The sequence below is a fragment of the Saccopteryx bilineata genome, chromosome 8 (assembly GCF_036850765.1).
Source record: "Saccopteryx bilineata isolate mSacBil1 chromosome 8, mSacBil1_pri_phased_curated, whole genome shotgun sequence".
In the NCBI taxonomy this organism is placed as follows: Eukaryota; Metazoa; Chordata; class Mammalia; order Chiroptera; family Emballonuridae; genus Saccopteryx; species Saccopteryx bilineata.
In genome coordinates, this window is record NC_089497.1 from 74,401,111 (window position 1) to 74,420,517 (window position 19,407).

Here is a 19,407-nt window from a genome sequence, read left to right on the forward strand (position 1 = left end):
GGATCGGCTAAGCCATGAGTAGGGGACAGGGACATACCACTTTGTGGCAGACTTGGCCAATGCTTTTTTCTCTATTGATATAGCCGCAGAGAGTCAAGACCAATTTGCCTTCAGTTGGGAAGGGAGACAATGGACCTTTACAGTGTTACCCCAGGGCTATTTGCATAGCCCCACCTTGTGCCATGGGCTGGTGGCTGCTGACCTGGATAAATGGAAACAGCCAGAGGTAGTCCGCATGTACCATTATATTGATGATATTATGCTAACTAGTGATTCTCTTTCAGAATTGGAGCAAGCAGTCCCTACCCTGCTATCCCATTTGAAAGCATGTGGCTGGGCAGTTAACAAGAACAAATTACAAGGACCTGGGTTATCTGTTAAATTCTTGGGAGTTGTCTGGTCGGGTAAGACAAAAGTTATCCCTGACGCAGTTATAGATAAGATTCAAGCATACCCCGTGCCCACTACGGTAAAACAGTTACAGGAATTCTTAGGTTTGTTGGGGTATTGGCGAGCATTTATACCGCATTTGGCTCAGTTACTATGCCCCTTGTACAACCTTATTCGAAAGGGGGTTCGCTGGGATTGGACTGAGCAGGCGCAAGGTTCATTTGCAGCTGCTAAGAGAGCTGTCAAGGTGGCACAGGCCTTGAATGTGTTTGATCCTGCCAGGCCCTGTGAGCTGGATGTTCATGTAACCTCAGAGGGGTTTGGATGGGGCTTGTGGCAGCGGACAGAGCGCCTACGGCAACCTATTGGATTTTGGTCCCAATTGCGGAAAGGTGCTGAAGTTCGTTACTCATTAGTAGAAAAGCAGCTGGCAGCTGTGTATGCTGCCCTCCTGGCAACTGAGAGTATTACAACCACAACACCAGTTACAGTCAAAACAACATACCCTATAGCTGAATGGGTGAGAGATTGGGCAACTAAACCACGTAGTGGTATGGCCCAAATGTCTACCCTGGCTAAGTGGGGTGCCTATCTGCAACAACGCTGTGCTCTTAGCACCAGCCCATTGAGGGCAGAACTGCAGGAAGTCTTGGGTCCAGTCACCTATGCGACCTTAGAGTCAGGTGCAACTGGGGCTCAGGAGGCAGAACCTGAGGTCAGTCCCTACCAGGAGGGGCGGGTGCCCATCCCCGAAGATGCCTGGTATACTGATGGTTCCAGCAGGGGCCAACCTGCCAAATGGACGGCTATCGCCTTCCATCCGGCCACTGAGACTATTTGGATGGACACGGGTACAGGCCAAAGCAGCCAATTGGCAGAATTAAGAGCTGTTTGGCTAGTTGCCCATAATGAACCTTCACCTCTGGTGATCTGTACTGACAGTTGGGCTGTCTATCGTGGACTGACCCTTTGGATTGCTACTTGGCACATTAACCAGTGGATGGTAATGCACCATCCATTATGGGGTCAGGCCATGTGGCAGGACTTATGGGAAATAGGACACCAGAAGCAGGTGACAGTATATCATGTCACAGGGCATGCCCCTCTAGCCCATCCTGGGAATGATGAGGCAGATACGTTGGCAAGGGTGCGATGGTTGGAGACTGCACCTGCAGGTGATGTGGCACAGTGGCTCCACCGGCGCCTGCTCCATGCAGGACAGAAAACTATGTGGGCTACGGTTAAGGCATGGAACTTGTCTGTGTCCTATGCAGAGGTACTTGCAGCCTGTGAGCAATGTGCAGTATGTTCCAAGGAACACCCTCGGAGACCACTGGTGTCACCTGGACAGATCCAGAGGGGTCATGTCCCACTGACACGATGGCAGATAGACATCATTGGACCCTTACCAAAGTCAGAAGGGTACCAGTATGCAGTCACTTGTGTAGATACTGCCACTGGGCTGCTTGCTGCTTACCCCGCTCGTAACCCTGACCAGAGGGCAGTCATACAGGCTCTGGACCGCCTGAGTGCTGCATACGGGCGACCGCTGGTCCTTGAAAGTGACAATGGTACCCACTTCACTGGTTCAACAGTGAGGCAATGGGCTCAAAAGCTGGGGGTGGACTGGAAGTACCATGTTCCCTACCACCCCCAGGCTGCTGGTATCATTGAGCGTTATAATGGACTCTTAAAGCAGGGACTGCAACAGGAGGGGGGCACCGGCTCTCTTACTGGATGGACACGGCGCTTATGGACAGTACTTCAGATTTTGAATGAGCGACCTCGACAGGGAAGCCCAGCTCCAGTAGAGGCCCTCCTGCATCGGACAGCTGCCCCTATTCAGTTGCAGATATGCACCAAGGACATTTTACTCAAGCCAGGTTTCGGACAGCAGGGCAACGTGCTCTTGCCTGCTCCAACAGCCCTTCTTAAAGGACAACGGCTTCAATGGACTTGGCCCTGGACTGTACAGGCCCCCCATCTGAGATGGGTGGCCTTGTTGGCACCATGGGGAAAGGGGTTAGAGGTGGACCTCCAGTTAACTCCTTGGGCAACCAGCACCTGGCCACCTAAGGTAGAAGTGTATTATCCCTTGAGTGCTCAAGGGGACAGCATTTTGAAGGGCACCTTTGTAATTTCTCTATGGCCAATAATGAGTTCTCCTATTTTACTACACATAGAACCAGCAGATGCTGGTGTATTGGCCAATAAGGTTTGGTATGCCCGCTCAGGGCGGTCTCTGGTGCCAGCTACGGTGCTGTCTGCAGACAAAACTCTGGCCTGTATTCTGCCAGAGGGAAAAGATTTGCCTCTCTTGGTGCCACTGACAGCTCTCTCATTTCGCCCATAGTTTTTGATCTGTTAATCCTATTGCTGTAGTTGGTACTATTTCTGTTTACGCAATGTATCCTACTCCTTGCACAGTGACCATCATGGAAGATGCCTGTGGTTTAGATTGTAAAGCGAGCAAAAGGGGTGGAATGTTGGTCAAATAAATTTGTAAATATGATATATATGTTTGCTCGCTTGTGACTTATATTGGGTGTGGGGGACAGCCTATAAGCAGGCCAGTTCGTTGTAGCCTAAGGTTTGGTTTTGGGACTAAGCTTTTCCCCACACCCTTGACTGATTGTATGATCTGGGTGGTGCACTCTCATGAGGAATCCAATTATGCCTTGGATAAGTGACTTTGTATTGGAGACTTCCTTGTTTGTATATTGGATTAAGGGATTTTGGTTTTCTACACTATAAAGTGGGACAGACCAGGAGCTTGGACACACAGTTCCTGCTATCACAATTGCAGGGGCTTCCCCGATCCCTTGGCCTTCATGGGAAGAGCTGGTTTTCTGCTTTTCCCTTGTCTTCTTTTGTGGTTTGCCTGTCTTGGTGAGACACCAATAAATAGGATGGCCCCCCATCCTCTGACTCCGCCATTTCTTTATCGTCTGCCCGAATCCAATGGGAACCTGCATGTGAATGGCCACGATGGCAGCTCCTGGCCCTACAGCCATACAACAACCACGTATGTTACGCATTATCCAATAAAAATTTGGTGTTGTCCTGGAGGACAGCTGTGATTGACTCCAGCCACCTGCAACCATGAACATGAGTGGTAAGAAATGAATGGATTGTAATACATGAGAATGTTTTATATTTTTAATGTTTTTATTCTTTTTATTAAAGATTTATCTGTGAGCAGATGCAGCCATCAAAAGAGCCACATCTGGCTAGTGAGCCATAGGATTCCAACTCCTGATCTATAATATATAATCATCAATATAGACTCATGGATTCTCATATTATTAAATAGGTTATTGTATTTATTTGCCACTTAAATTACTCCAGATGTGGACAGTGGAGGCTCTTTTAAAGTGGTTCCTGGTTCCTTAATCATGTCCCCATGTTTCTGAGCACTTCTTTATTTTCTAAAGATGCTTAGGATCCTTTTAGTGCAGAAAGGTATTTAGAAATAGACTCTTGTGTTAGTTGTATTTCTTGCTAATGGATTTCATTTCTTCATTACAGCAAATACAGGAATATACACATTCACCAATCTCGTAACACACCAATATTTATATTGATCTCTCATTGTTATCTGAACTTCATAAGGTTCCTTTTTTACTATCCTTATTCCATTTGAAGCTCCCCTCTGCAGTGAAAATAATAGTTTCTAACATCAATATGTTTACTTATTCTGTTTGACACTACACAAAAAAAAAGTTTCAGAACTGCTGTACCACTATGTAGAGCCACGGCCACTATAACAGCTGCCTGGCCCATGCAGGTTTGCATATGATTTGGACAGATGGTAATGAAACAACGGAGCCAAGAACTGGTGCACCATTACCTTTAATCCCAGCTTGCACCCGGTGGGTAAGAAATACACACAGTGGGAAAACACTTCCCTTTCCATTCAGGGCTCCCAAAGCCTCTGACTTATCCAAGTTTCCTAGACTCAAAGGTTCTACCTGTAAAGCCAGTAGCCATGGGCACCATCACAGCCACCTGCCCATGTAGGTTCGCATTAGATTTGAACAGACGGTAATGAAACAATGGAGCCAAGAACTGGCGGGCCATCACCTTTTTTCTAGCTTGCACCTGGTGAGCAAGTAAAAACACACATTGGGCTCCAAAACCCACTCATTCAGTGCTCACAATACTATTCACTTATCTGAGTTTTCTAGAATCAAAGGTTTCTAGCTCACCAGACTTATTCACCTCTGTTCCCCATCTCCTTCCTTCTCCCTGCACAAACTCTGCACAAACTGGCTTCTCACTCAGCACTCCACCATCTTGGCTACTTCTCCTGGTCTCCTCCCTGTGGCCTTTCTCTGCTTTCCTCTCTAATGCTAATCTCAGGAACCAAGAGAGAGCAAGCTCCCATCTGCCCCGCTTTATAGTGCAGAAATCAAAACCTTTAATCCAATATACAAACAAGGAAGTCTCTGATACAAAGTCACTTAGGGTGAGAAAGGCTTAGTCTTAAAACTAAGCCTTAGGGTATAATGACCCTGCCTGCTTACAGCCTGTCCCCCACACCCAATGCAAACTATAAGTGAGCAAACATATATATCATATTTACAAACTTATTTGACCAACACACTATAAAAACAAATTTACTCAGAAGAGTTCAATATTTTCAATTTCTATTTTCTTTAGACTAAGGATATAAATTTAAACAGCTTTGAAAAGTTCAAAGTTATTTAGATTGTTAAAAATACTCCTTAAGCCTTACTACCAAATTTTGAAGTGTAATTCCTATTCTTTTGTTAGCTAAAATATCACTTTCTATACATGCCTTCCCGAACTCTCCATGTTAGGTTATGTCTGTTTGTTACATGGTCCCTTCCTTTGCTTTTTCTGTAAAGAATTTTTCTTTTTAATCTTTGTTGTTGTTTTTTTGGGGTTGTTTTTTTTTTGTATTTTTCTGAAGCTGGAAATGGGGAGAGACAGTCAGACAGACTCCCACATGCACCCGACCGGGATCCATCCGGCACGCCCACCAGCGGTGACACTCTGCCCACCAGGGAGCGACACTCTGCTGTGATCAGAGCCACTCTAGCGCCTGGGGCAGAGGCCAAGGAGCCATCCCCAGCTTCCGGGCCATCTTTGCTCCAATGGAGCCTTGGTTGTGGGAGGGGAAGAGAGAGACAGAGAGGAAGGAGGGGGTGGGGGTGGAGAAGCAAATGGGCGCTTCTCCTGTGTGCCCTGGCCGGGAATCAAACCCAGGTCCCCCTGCATGCCAGGCCGATGCTCTACTGCTGAGCCAACCGGCCAGGGCCTAATCTTTGTTGTTTTTTATTGACTGTCTCCCCACTCCCTAATATGCTGTAGGTAAAGATAATGTCTCTCTTATCACCTTTTATTCCCCTCTGAACACATAGTACTCATCAAATAAATGAATGATATCTAATAGCTGCTACAGGAGCTTAGAAAAAAGGAGAAATTATAAAAGTTCTTTTGCTACCTTCTTTCTTCCTCTCACTATTCCACCCTTTCCTCTTCCAGAGGCAAAGATATTTTCTTTGTAGTTGACAAATATTTGTTGAAAAATATTTATTTAGCACCTAATGCATATATCCTGGGTACTGAAATATACATATGTTACTCCTGAGATGAAGATATAGTGACAGAATGTATTGTTTAGTGACATCACGAATCAATTAAGGTTGCTCAGAGACGGCCGGGGAATTGGGGCAGATGGGTTTCCACATTTATCTGCCTTAAAAGGTAGATGTTCTTATCTGAGTAATGATCAGTACATTTCCAAGTTTATTTCTGAAGATATTTCTGCCAAGTATGCTTTCTCTTCAGTGGTTAAGTGTAAAAATAGAACTTCTCACTTGAGGAGCCTCTGAACTAGGTTCCACATATGGGTGTGAAAATCCATTACTGACAAGATTACAGTGAACATAATTGTAAATAATTTTTTATTAATATTATTATTATTTTCCTTTTACAGAGTCAGAGAGAGTCAGAGACAGATGGGAAGGGAGAAAGATGAGAAGCATCAATCACCAGTCCTTTGTTGCGACACCTTAGTTCTTCATTGATTGCTTTCTCATATGTGCCTTGACCGTGGGCCTTCAGCAGATGGAGTAACCTCTTGCTCGAGCCAGCAACCCTGGGTCCAAACTGGCGAGCTTTGCTAAAACCAGATGAGCCCACGCTCAAGTCGGGGACCTCAGGGTCCTGAACCTGGGTCCTCCGCATCCCAATCCGATGCTCTATCCACTGCGCCACTGCCTGGTCAGGCTGTAAATAATTTAGAGCTATGTGACTTTTTCTAATTTTGGCTCTCTGAATGAAAATCATGTGGCCCATGATTAAACTGAATTTTTAAATTATCTGTTAAAAAACAATAAAGAGGAAACAAAGCATTTTAAACAATGGTGAAAACCTTTTTTTTTTTTTTTTCTACAGAGACAGAGAGAGTCAGGGAGATGGATAGATAGGGAGACAGACAGACAGGAATGGAGAGAGATAAGAAGCATCAATCATCAGTTTTTTGTTGCGACACCTTAGCTGTTCATTGATTGCTTTCTTATATGTGCCTTGACCGTGGGCCTTCAGCAGACCGAGTAGCGCCTTTCTCAAGCCAGTGACCTTGGGTCCATGCTGGTGAGCTTTGCTAAAACCAGATGAGCCCACGCTCAAGCTGGCAACCTCAGAGTCTCAAACCTGGGTCCTCTGCATCCCAGTCCAACTCTTTATCCACTGCGCCACTGCCTGGTCAGGCTGGTGAAAACCTTTTCAAAAGAAATTTAAATAAAGTATAAAAAAATTAATATAGAGTGATTTTGGTCACATGCTTTTGTTGCTGCAAATTCTCAAAATCTTGTGTCATCTTTTTTCATACCCTAAACTGGATCATTTCTTGTTTCTGCTGAATTCTTAGCACACAGTTGACATAGTTCTGTTACTTCACCTTACCTGCTAGAAAAAAACAGAGGATAATCAAATAAAGAAGAATGCAAAAGGAGGCACATGGGTGTCATGGGAGAAATATGGGCTTTGAACTCAGAAATTTTTAGAGCTGATAATATCAAGGCATAGGAAAAATGAATGGAAGGACCCTACAGCTTCTGGTAGAGTTTTCTGGTACACATTGTGAGCAATGAATCTTTCTACCTTGCAACATTTCATCTACCATTGTCTTGAACTATTATTTAAATATGTTTTATTATTTTCTTTACATTTCCATGCTTACATTTTTTCTTGTTGACTGAGTTTTTAAGTTTCTAGAGAACCCAACCAGTATAGTTGCTCAATGCATGTTTCTTGATTTAATTTGCAGAAAATACCTTAAAATTTAGTCTCTTTGATATCTCTCTCTGCTAAGCCACCTTTAAGAATCTGTAAAGAGGCCTGACCTGTGGTGGCGCAGTGGATAAAGCATCGACCTGGAAATGCTGAGGTCGCTGGTTCAAAACCCTGGGCTTGCCTGGTCAAGGCACATATGGGAGTTGATGCTTCCAGCTCCTCCCCCCCTTCTCTCTCTCTGTCTCTTCTCTCTCTCTCTCTCCCTCTCCTCTCTAAAATGAATAAATAAAAAATTTAAAAAAAAAGTGAGAAGAATCTGTAAAGACAGGCCAGGTATGTTTATAACAGATAATTTAACTTTTATATTGGTGGGTGTTCATTATTTCTAGCTTCATTTTAAGAGCATGTACAACAGTTCAAAATTAACACTAGGCTAAAAGAGAGAGAGGGAGATGACGTCAGAGTGATGGCACGGTAGGAAGCGATACCGATAAATCTCCCCATACACTCAAGAAGATCTTCAACTAGAAACAGAAAAACCTATCCTTGGAGCCTTCAAATGCTTCGCAACACACCCGAAGGTATGGTCGAGTGAAAGATTGGCTAGATATATGATCAAACCCCGGGGGAAATAGGGAGTAAGAAGTGCTCCGCCTTCCTCTCTAACCCAAACAGGACGGCTTTCACTGAGAACTGAGAATATAGAAACTAAGGCAGGCATAGGGAGTGAATAGATCCACGCCATGGTACAAACAGCCAAACCAGGCTGTGGCACGGAGATCCAAGCCAAGAAAAAACCTGGGCAATTCAAGCTAACACGCGCGCCAAACCCAGACAAAGAAAGACAAGTGGGGCAGCCATTTTCCACATCTCCTGGTCGGCGCACGTGGATAGTGGGCGAGAGATTCCTACGAACACTTCAGGGGTGGGCACCGCCCGTGCTAACCCACAGAGAGGCAGAGTCAAAGACCTCTGTGTGGACAAAAAGTGGAATCTCGGAGGAGCCCCAGCGCCCTGAGGGGACCGGGCACGGGGAGGGAGCTGGAGCCAACTCCAATGGTGGAACTTTTCTGTGCGGGAAGAGGGCTTTCTCGGAGTGAGAGGCGGCCAGCCTGATATCCTGGTCAGCGCGCATGGAAAATGGGTAGGAGATTCCTCCAAACTCCTCAGGGGTGGGCGCCCGTGTTTTCCCACAGAGGGACAGAGTCAGGGACCTGTGTGTGGGCTGAAAGCAGAATCTCCTGACCGCCCCAGCGCCCTGGGATAGCCGCACATGGGGACAGAGCGAAAGCCAATTCCAACGCTGGAACTTTTCCGTGCGGGCGGAGGGCTTTCTCGGAGTGAGAGGTGGCCAGCCTGATATCCAGGTCGGCACGCACGAAGAGTGGGCAAGAGATACCTCCGAACTCCTCAGGGGTGAGCACCCATGTTTTCCCACAGAGGAGCAGAGTCAGAGGCCTGTGAGCGGGCCAGGAGCGGAATCTCCAAGCCGCCCCAGCACCCTGAGGGGCCCGCCACAGGGAGAGAGCGAGAGCCAATTCCATTGCTAGAACTTTTCTGTGCAGGCAGAGGTTTCACTCAAAGTGTGACATGGCTGGTCTGACATCCTGGTCGGCGCGCACGGAGAGTGGGCAAGAGATTCCTCCGAATGCCTCAGGAGTGGGCACCCGTGTTATCCCACAGAGGGGCAGAGCCAGAGGTCTTTGAGTGGGTGGAAGGCCTGCCTGATTATGCTAGCAGCTCTGATTGACTGAGCCTTACCCAGAACCCTGTGCTGAGCGGGAATAGAGTGGGGAGTGGCCAGCTCTTTGAGCATCTTACTATCCAGGCAGAGGCAGCAGCAACCCCATAGCTGGATTATCAGGCTTCTAATTGTGGAAGGAAAGACTAGGAGAGAGGCTCCAGGAACACTTGCACAGTGAGAGACCCTCTCACTGTTGGAGCCTATAAACGCTAATAAGCCTCGACTGCCAACGAGACTGAAGCCCAATACATGACATCGCCTGAGAGAATTATCAACTGCAAACCTCTACCAGAGCGTGCCACAGGGGCAGAACCCAGGGTACAAAGTCACCGACCAGGAAGAGAGACAGAAAAGAAAAAGCAAGACGATAACCTCTCAAAATCAAGAATAATCTGCAGACTTTATAACCTATCCCATTTTATTATATTTGTTCGTCTGTGTCTCTTTTCTTCATTCTTGATTTTTTTTTTCCTATTCCAATTTGGTCGTTTAATTCTCTCTCAGTCTTACTCTCACCTCTCTTTGAACTACACTACCCATAAGTGTTACATCTCCCATTATCTTTTCTTTCCGCCTCCTTTCTCTCTATGAGGGTTGCAATCCAAAACCTCTAACTCTCTCTCTCGCTCCGCCCTTTTCTTTTTTCTTCTTTTAGTGGTTCCATCTTCTCTCTCTCTCTCTCTCTCTCTCTCTCTTTTCTCCCTCTATATTAGTCTCTTCCTTTCTCCTTTACGTCTTCTGTCATTCAAACCTCAATAACGAACAAATTATCTTATCTGGGACTCAAACTTAAGTTTGTGGCATTTTGGGGTTTTTTACTTCACCTTTTTAACTCATTAGCAGTGCTCCCATCCCTGGCTCTCCATTTTATCTAGTTCTTGTTCCACTAAATACAATAGTAATTTTTTTTATATTCCACCCCTTTTTCCTGTTTCCCTCTTATTCCTCTCATCATAACTCTTAGTCAGCCAACACCTAAAACCAAATCATTTTATTCTTGACCCAAATTTTTTCCTTATTTACTTTTTGTGGGTCTATACCGCCCCCTTTTATATATATATAATTTTTATTTTATTTTTTTCTTTTTCTGTTTTTCTTTTTCCTTTACCTCTTTATTACTTCTCCTCAATTCAGGCCCTCCACTACAGGTATTGTTTGTTCTATTCAGTACAATATAATTCACAGTTCACCACAAGATTTTCTCAAGAAAGAGGGGAGAGGAGAGGAGAGGAAAAAAGGAGGGGAAGGAATAATTCCCTTTTTTCTCAAATTTTTATCTTATTTTATTTTTCTTTATTTAATGATTAATTTTTTTAAAAAACCTCAATTTTTTATTTTCAGTTTTATTTTTTTAACTTTTTATTCCTTATCAAATCTCATTAGTACTATAAACAAAACAACCCTCAGATGCCATTAAAGAAGAGAAAATCGAATATCATGGATACAAAAGAAAGAGAGGTAACACAGAGAGATGAGGAAAAATCTATGGAGAAAAAATTTAAGATATTGGAAACTTTGGAGCTAAATGACAGAGAATTCAAAATAGAAATCCTAAAAATCCTCCGAGATATACAAGAAAACACAGAAAGGCAATTTAGGGAGCTCAGAAAACAACTCAATGAATGCAAAGAGTATATCTCCAAGGAAATTGAAACTATAAAAACAAATCAAACAGAGATGAAAAACTCAATTCACGAGCTGAAAAACGAAGTAACAAGCTTAGCTAATAGAACAGGCCAGATAGAAGAGAGGATTAGTGAAATAGAAGACAAACAACTTGAGGCACAACAAAGAGAAGAAGAAAGAGACTCAAAAATTAAAAAAATGAGATAGCCCTACAGGAATTATCTGACTCCAACAAAAAGAATAACATAAGAATAATAGGTATATCAGAGGGAGAAGAGAGAGAAAATGGAATGGAGAACATACTCAAACAAATAATAGATGAGAACTTCCCAAGCCTGTGGAAAGAACTAAAACCTCAAATTCTAGAAGCAAACAGAACTCCAAGTTTTCTTAACCCCAACAAACCTACTCCAAGGCACATCATACTGAAATTGGCACAAACCAACAGCAAAAAAAAAAAATTCTCAAGGCAGCTAGGGAAAAGAAGAATACAACATATAAAGGAAGGCCCATTAGATTATCATCAGATTTCTCAACAGAAACCATACAAGCTAGAAGAGAGTGGACCCCAATATTTAAAGTCTTGAAAGAGAGGAACTTTCAGCTACGAATACTATACCCATCAAAGCTATCCTTCAAATATGAAGGAGAAATAAAAACATTCACAGATACAGAAAAGATGAGGGAATTTATCACCAGAAAACCCCCACTCCAGGAAACACTAAAGGGGGTTCTCCAATCAGATACAAAGAATAAAAAAAAAACCTACAAAGCCACAAGTAAAAGCTCCAAGAAGAACACAATAAAACCAACTTTAAACTGTGACAACAAAAAGAAAGGGGAGGAGAGGAGGAGATTAACAGTAGCAAAGGGCGATGAGTGCAAAAGTACTCACAAAATAGTGCACTACAATGAACAGGGTGGGAACCCTTTTCATTACTTAATGGTAACCACCATTGAAAAAACCACCACAGAATCACATGATTTAAAAAAGTTAGCAACAGAGGAAAGATGTATGGAACACAACCAAATAAAAACAAAAGATAGAAAAATGAAAGAGAAGGATCAAACAAGACACAAAACTAACAGAAAGCAAACTATAAAATGGCAATAAGGAACTCACAAGTGTCAATAATTACACTAAATGTAAACGGATTAAATTCACCAATAAAAAGACACAGAGTAGCTGAATGGATCAAAAAAGAAAATCCAACTGTATGTTGCCTACAAGAAACTCATCTAAGTAACAAGGATAAAAACAAATTCAAAGTGAAAGGCTGGAAAACAATACTCCAAGCAAATAACATCCAAAAAAAAAAGCAGGCGTAGCAATACTCATATCTGATAAGGCTGACTACAAGACAGGAAAAGTACTCAGAGACAAAAATGGCCATTTCATAATGGCTAAGGGGACACTGAATCAAGAAGACATAACAATTCTTAATATATATGCACCAAACCAAGGAGCACCAAAATATATAAGACAGCTATTTATTGACCTTAAAACAAAAACTGACAAAAATACAATCATACTTGGAGACCTCAGTACACCGCTGACGGCTCTAGATCGGTCATCCAAACAGAGAATCAACAAAGATATAGCAGCCTTAAACAAAACACTAGAGCACACCTGGATATGATAGATATCTACAGGACATTTCATCCCAAAGTGACTGAGTATACATTTTTCTCCAATGTACATGGATCATTCTCAAGAACTGACCATATGTTGGGCCACAAAAACAACATCAGCAAATTCAGAAAAATCGAAGTTGTTCCAAGCATATTTTCTGATCATAAAGCCTTGAAACTAGAATTCAACTGCAAAAAAGAGGAAAAACATCCCACAAAAATGTGGAAACTAAACAACATACTTTTAAAGAATGAATGAGTCAAGGAAGAAATAAGTGCAGAGATCAAAAGATATATACAGACAAATGAAACTGATAATACGACATACCAGAATCTATGGGATGCAGCAAAAGCAGTGATAAGAGGGAAGTTCATATCACTTCAGGCATATATGAACAAACAAGAGAGAGCCCAAGTGAACCACTTAACTTCACACCTTAAGGAACTAGAAAAAGAAGAACAAAGACAACCCAAAACCAGCCGAAGAAAGGAAATAATAAAAATCAGAGCAGAAATAAATGAAATAGAGAACAGAAAAACTATAGAAAAAATTAATAGAACAAGGAGCTGGTTCTTTGAAAAGATCAACAAAATTGACAAACCCTTGGCAAGACGTACCAAGGAAAAAAGAGAAAGAACTCATATAAACAAAATCCAAAATGAAAGAGGAGATATCACTACGGACATCGTAGATATACAAAGAATTATTGTAGAATACTATGAAAAACTTTATGCCACTAAATTCAACAACCTAGAAGAAATGGATAAATTTCTAGAACAACACAACCTTCCTAGACTGAGTCAAGAAGAAGTAGAAAGCCTAAACAGACCTATCAGTAGAGAAGAAATAGAAAAAAAACATTAAAAACCTCCCCAAAAATAAAAGTCCAGGCCGAGACGGCTATACCAGCGAATTTTATCAAACCTTCAAAGAAGACTTGGTTCTTATTCTACTGAAAGTCTTCCAAAAAATTCAGGAAGAAGCAATACTTCCAAACACATTTTATGAGGCCAATATAACCCTTTTACCAAAACCAGGCAAGGATGGCACAATAAAAGAAAACTACAGACCAATATCTCTAATGAATACAGATGCTAAAATACTAAACAAAATACTAGCAAATCGAATACAACAACATATTAAAAAAATAATACATCATGATCAAGTGGGATTCATCCCAGAATCTCAAGGATGGTTCAACATACGTAAAATGGTTAACGTAATACACCATATCAACAAAACAAAGAACAAGAACCACATGATATTATCAATAGATACAGAAAAGGCTTTTGATAAAATACACAATTTTATGTTTAAGACTGTCAACAAAATGGGTATAGAAGGAAAATATCTCAACATGATAAAGGCCATATATGATAAACCATCAGCTAACATCATACTAAATGGCACAAAACTGAAGGCTTTCCCCCTTAAATCAGGAACAAGACAGGGTTGTCCACTCTCTCCACTCTTATTTAATGTGGTACTAGAGGTTCTAGCCAGAGCAATCAGACAAGACAAAGAAATAAAAGGCATCCATATTGGAAAAGAAGAATTAAAGGTATCACTTTTTGCAGATGATATGATCCTATACTTCGAAAACCCCAAAGAATCCACAAAAAGACTACTAGAAACAATAAGCCAATACAGTAAGGTCGCAGGATACAAAATTAACATACAGAAGTCAATAGCCTTTCTATATGCCAACAATGAAACAATTCAGAACGAACTCAAAAGAATAATCCCCTTCACGATTGCAACAAAAAAAATAAAATACCTAGGAATAAACATAACAAAGAATGTAAAGGACTTATACAATGAAAACTATAAACCATTGTTAAGGGAAATCGAAAAAGATATTATAGGATGGAAGAATATACCTTGTTCTTGGTTAGGTAGAATAAATATAATCAAGATGGCCATATTACCAAAAGCAATATACAAATTTAATGCAATTCCCATCAAAATTCCAATGACATTTTTTAAAGAAATAGAGCAAAAAATAATTCGATTTATATGGAACTATAAAAAGCCCCGAATAGCCAAAGCAATCCTAAAGAAAAAGAATGAAGCTGGGGGCATTACAATACCTGACTTCAAACTATATTATAGGGCCACGACAATCAAAACAGCATGGTATTGGCAGAAAAATAGACACTCAGACCAATGGAACAGAATAGAAATCCCAGAAATTAAATCACATATATATAGTCAAATAATTTTTGATAAAGGTGCCAACAACACACAATGGAGAAAAGAAAGCTTCTTCAACAAATGGTGCTGGGAAAACTGGAAAGCCACATGTAAAAGAATGAAGCTGGACTACAGTTTGTCCCCCTGTACTAAAATTAACTCAAAATGGATCAAAGATCTAAACATAAGACCTGAAACAATAAAGTACATAGAAGAAGACATAGGTACTAAACTCATGGACCTGGGCTTTAAAGAGCATTTTATGAATTTGACTCCACAGGCAAGAGAAGTGAAAGTAAATATTAATGAATGGGACTACATCAGACTCAGAAGTTTTTGCTCAGCAAGAGAAACTGATAACAAGATAAACAGCCAACTAATTGGGAAATGATATTTTTAAACACCTGCTCAGATAAGGGCCTAATATCCAAAATATACAAAGAACTCATAAAACTCAACAACAAACAAACAAACAATCCAATAAAAAAATGGGAAGAGGACATGAACAGATACTTCTCCCAGGAAGAAATACAAATGGCCAACAGACATATGAAAAGATGCTCATCTTCTTTAGTTATTAGAGAAATGCAAATCAAAACTGCAATGAGATACCACCTCACACCTGTTAGATTAGCTATTATTAACAAGACAGGTAATTGCAAATGTTGGAGAGGCTGTGGAGAAAAAGGAACCCTCATCCACTGTTGGTGGGAATGTAAAGTAGTACAACCATTATGGAAGAAAGTATGGTGGTTCCTCAAAAAACTGAAAATAGAACTACCGTATGACCCAGCAATCCCTCTACTGGGTATATACCCCAAAAACTCAGAAACATTGATTCATAAAGACACATGCTGCCCCATGTTCATTGCAGCATTGTTCACAGTGGCCAGGACATGGAAACAACCAAAAAGCCCGTCAATAGATGACTGGATAAAGAAGATGTAGCACATATACACTATGGAATACTACTCAGCCATAAGAAATTATGACATCGGATCATTTATAGCAAAATGGTGGGATCTTGACAACATTATACGGAGTGAAATAAGTAAATCAGAAAAAACCAGGAACTGCATTATTCCATACGTAGATGGGACATAAAAGTGAGACCAAGATACATTGATAAGAGTGTGGTGGTTACGGGGGGAGGGGGGAGAGGGAGAGGGAAGGGGGAGGGGGAGGGGCACAAAGAGAACTAGATAGAAGGTGACAGAGGGCAATCTGACTTTGGGTGATGGGTATGCAACATAATTGAACGACAATATAACCTGGTCTTATTATCTTTGAATATATGTATCTTGATTCACTGATGTCACCCCATTAAAAATAAATAAATAAATAAATAAGAGAGAGAAAGAGAAAGAAAGAACGTTGTATACCATAAAAAAAGGAGTTAAGTTGCAATTAAATAAAATTTTTGAGTATAGTTTGCAATGGTTTTTAAAAGAAAGTGTTGAAAATTTTATGACCTTTTTATAGGCTTTAATTTTTTTATTTCTAATCAATTATATTCCCAAGAAAATCTTAGATTCTTCACTAATATTACAAATACTATCTATATATATTGACTGGGTTTCAGTTAGAAAAAGATGTTATTTTAAGTATTGCAACTGAGGTCTCTAAGGGTTTATATTTTGGAATTTATTCAGAGGCCTCTGCTCTTACTGTTATCAGAGATTACTGGCTTCTTTTCTTCCACCTTCCAAATCTTGCCTAAGTGCTTCTTATAGTCAGACTCTGGCTCAATTAGATGTTTAGGAATTCTGGGAAATGTAGGTTTGACATCTTATCTGTGATGCAGAGATGTAGGAAGGGTGGGCGGTGGTGCATATGATCTGTTCAGCATTTAAATATTTTTAGAGTTGTTGTAATACACAATTGGTATATTAATATGTATGTATCTGCTTCAAAGATACAATAAGCTTCCTCTTTAGATAGAAACCAGGCATTTTTAGATATATTCAAGGAAATTTAAATTGACTCTAGGTCTCATAGTTGGTAGCACTCTGGGGGAAAATGTTATTTCTCTTTATCATAAAAGCCGGTGCTGACAGTATAAACAACCCAGCAGAATATTCTTTCCTTCTGTTTCATTCTCTAAAAGTTCTATGAAGTACAGTGAACTTAGTTTTCTCAATTTTTTGTATCACAAACATGACTGCAGGTGGGGCCAACTTTGCTATATTTTTTCTTAGAAAAAGTTTAAGAATGATGGATATAAAAAGCATTTTCTAAAATTAACAATGCCATTGTTGACTCAAGGATGTTTAGAAAACAAAAACTTATTGTTGATTTGTAAACGTTTTTTAGTGATGTACTTATTGTTATGGGTATAATTATTAGTTGTTGAATTTTTGAACTCTTTCTACATGCTATGTTAAGTGCTTTATGTGTCCAATTTTTTAAATTATGATCTGCATTAAGCATTAATATTCCCATTTTATAGATTAGGACAAAAGAAATTAACATCACAGACAGTAAGTGACACAGTCAGGAATTGAACCTACAAAGCCCCTGCTTTTAACCAATTGCATGAGCATTTATAGTTAAGAGGAACCTTAGGAAGAGCTAGTCTAAAGTTTAGACTCTAAACTCTGGATATTATACTTCAGGAAACTGAAAGCTGAGGAGCTGAAGCATCTTGCCTTTGGTTATACTGCTAATTGTAGAGTTGTTACTATGTCCCCGTCCCATCACCAGACCAGTTTAACTTTAGCTGTAGTTAAAAAAAAAAAAAAAAAAAAAAGGCCTGAAATCTCAGTGGTTTTAGTACAACAAAAGTTTGTTTCTCTTTTTAAGAGAGTCTAGTAGAGGTCAAGCAGTCCCACCTTATGGAACGTTCATTTTTAACTGCCTGGGGTTGAAAGTGACATGTTAGATTTCTTGGAGCGAATTAAGCAAATTACTTCCAGCTAACTACCAGGATAGGTGGGAAGTATAGTCCTGTTACAGATGTGGCGAACATACAGCATTGCCCCTGTAATGCAGGAGTCCTGATACCCAGTCACATACTTTTATCATAGCTACAGTGTGCCTCTCACTTCAGACACTCTCCCATTTGAAGTTGGTCTGTTATTTTTCAATAATAATATTCTTAGCTAAAGCATATTTGTTTCCATAAAGCTAGTCATTCTGGTCATTTCTTGCTTTAAAAATATGAAGTGTGACTGGTTATAATGGGTGTAAATTGTTTTTAAATTTCCACTTGACGGCCCTGGCCGGTTGGCTCAGCGGTAGAGCGCCGGCCTAGCGTGCGGAGGACCCGGGTTTGATTCCCGGCCAGGGCACACAGGAGAAGCACCCATTTGCTTCTCCACCCCTCCACCGCGCTTTCCTCTCTGTCTCTCTCTTCCCCTCCCGCAGCCAAGGCTCCATTGGAGCAAAGATGGCCCGGGTGCTGGGGATGGCTCCTTGGCCTCTGCCTCAGGCACTAGAGTGGCTCTGGTCGCAACATGGCAACGCCCAGGATGGGCAGAGCATCGCCCCCTGGTGGGCAGAGCATCGCCCCCTGGTGGGCAGAGCATCGCCCCCTGGTGGGCAGAGCGTCGCCCCATGGTGGGCGTGCCGGGTGGATCCCGGTCGGGCGCATGCAGGAGTCTGTCTGACTGTTTCTCCCTGTTTCCAGCTTCAAAAAAATGAAAAAAAAAATTTCCACTTGACATAAATATCAAAAGATATATGCAACATTTAACACAAGCCCCATTTCTGAATAGATTGGGAGACTCATCAAGCCTCACAGAGACAGCTCAGGTTTCAAATTTATTTATTTTAGTTTTACAATTCAAATGGGTACTGTACACATTTTATATCCACTTTTCTCTTGAAAAATGTTTTCTATGGCTTTAGCTATATGATCTTAGGTGAAATAGCCATAGACATATGTCATTATGATAAAGAGAATTTGGCCAAGAATCAACATTATTTGTTATTCTATAAAGAAAAGCTATATAAAAGCTAAACAAAATATTTAGTATATGAAGTGTAATGAATAGAAGATACATAATGATGCAAAAAACTAAAATATGTATTGAGTAATAAATAAAAATAAAGGAAAAGATGTGTATATTGCTCTACATTGACACTCAAGAACCATAAGATATTGTTAGTTGCATATCACCAAATGAGGTGTGTAGTGGAGGGTTAACTCAGTGGACTAGACATGCTTAAACCGTGCACATTCTCGAGAAAAGACTGGCCCTTGACTAACTCTAGGAAGACCACTTCTGAGCCCTTGGAATATTCTGCCTGGAAAAAATATCTTTGTATGTCCCAGACTTTGGACAAAAACAGATAATTTATGCTAACAGTAAGCATTACGGTGAAAGCCTGTTTTGTTTCGTGTTTTCCTGCTAGGACTCTGAACCGTGCTGTATTGGGAGGAAAGTTGGAGATCAAATATATACTTAGGTCAGTCATATAAGCATGGAGTGCCAATGTGACTGGCCCACAATAAATCCTAGGACATGAAGGTTCTAGTAAGCTTCTCTCATTGACAATACGTTATACACATTGTCACCCGTTGTTCCTGGGAGAATTAAGCGCTGTCTGTAGA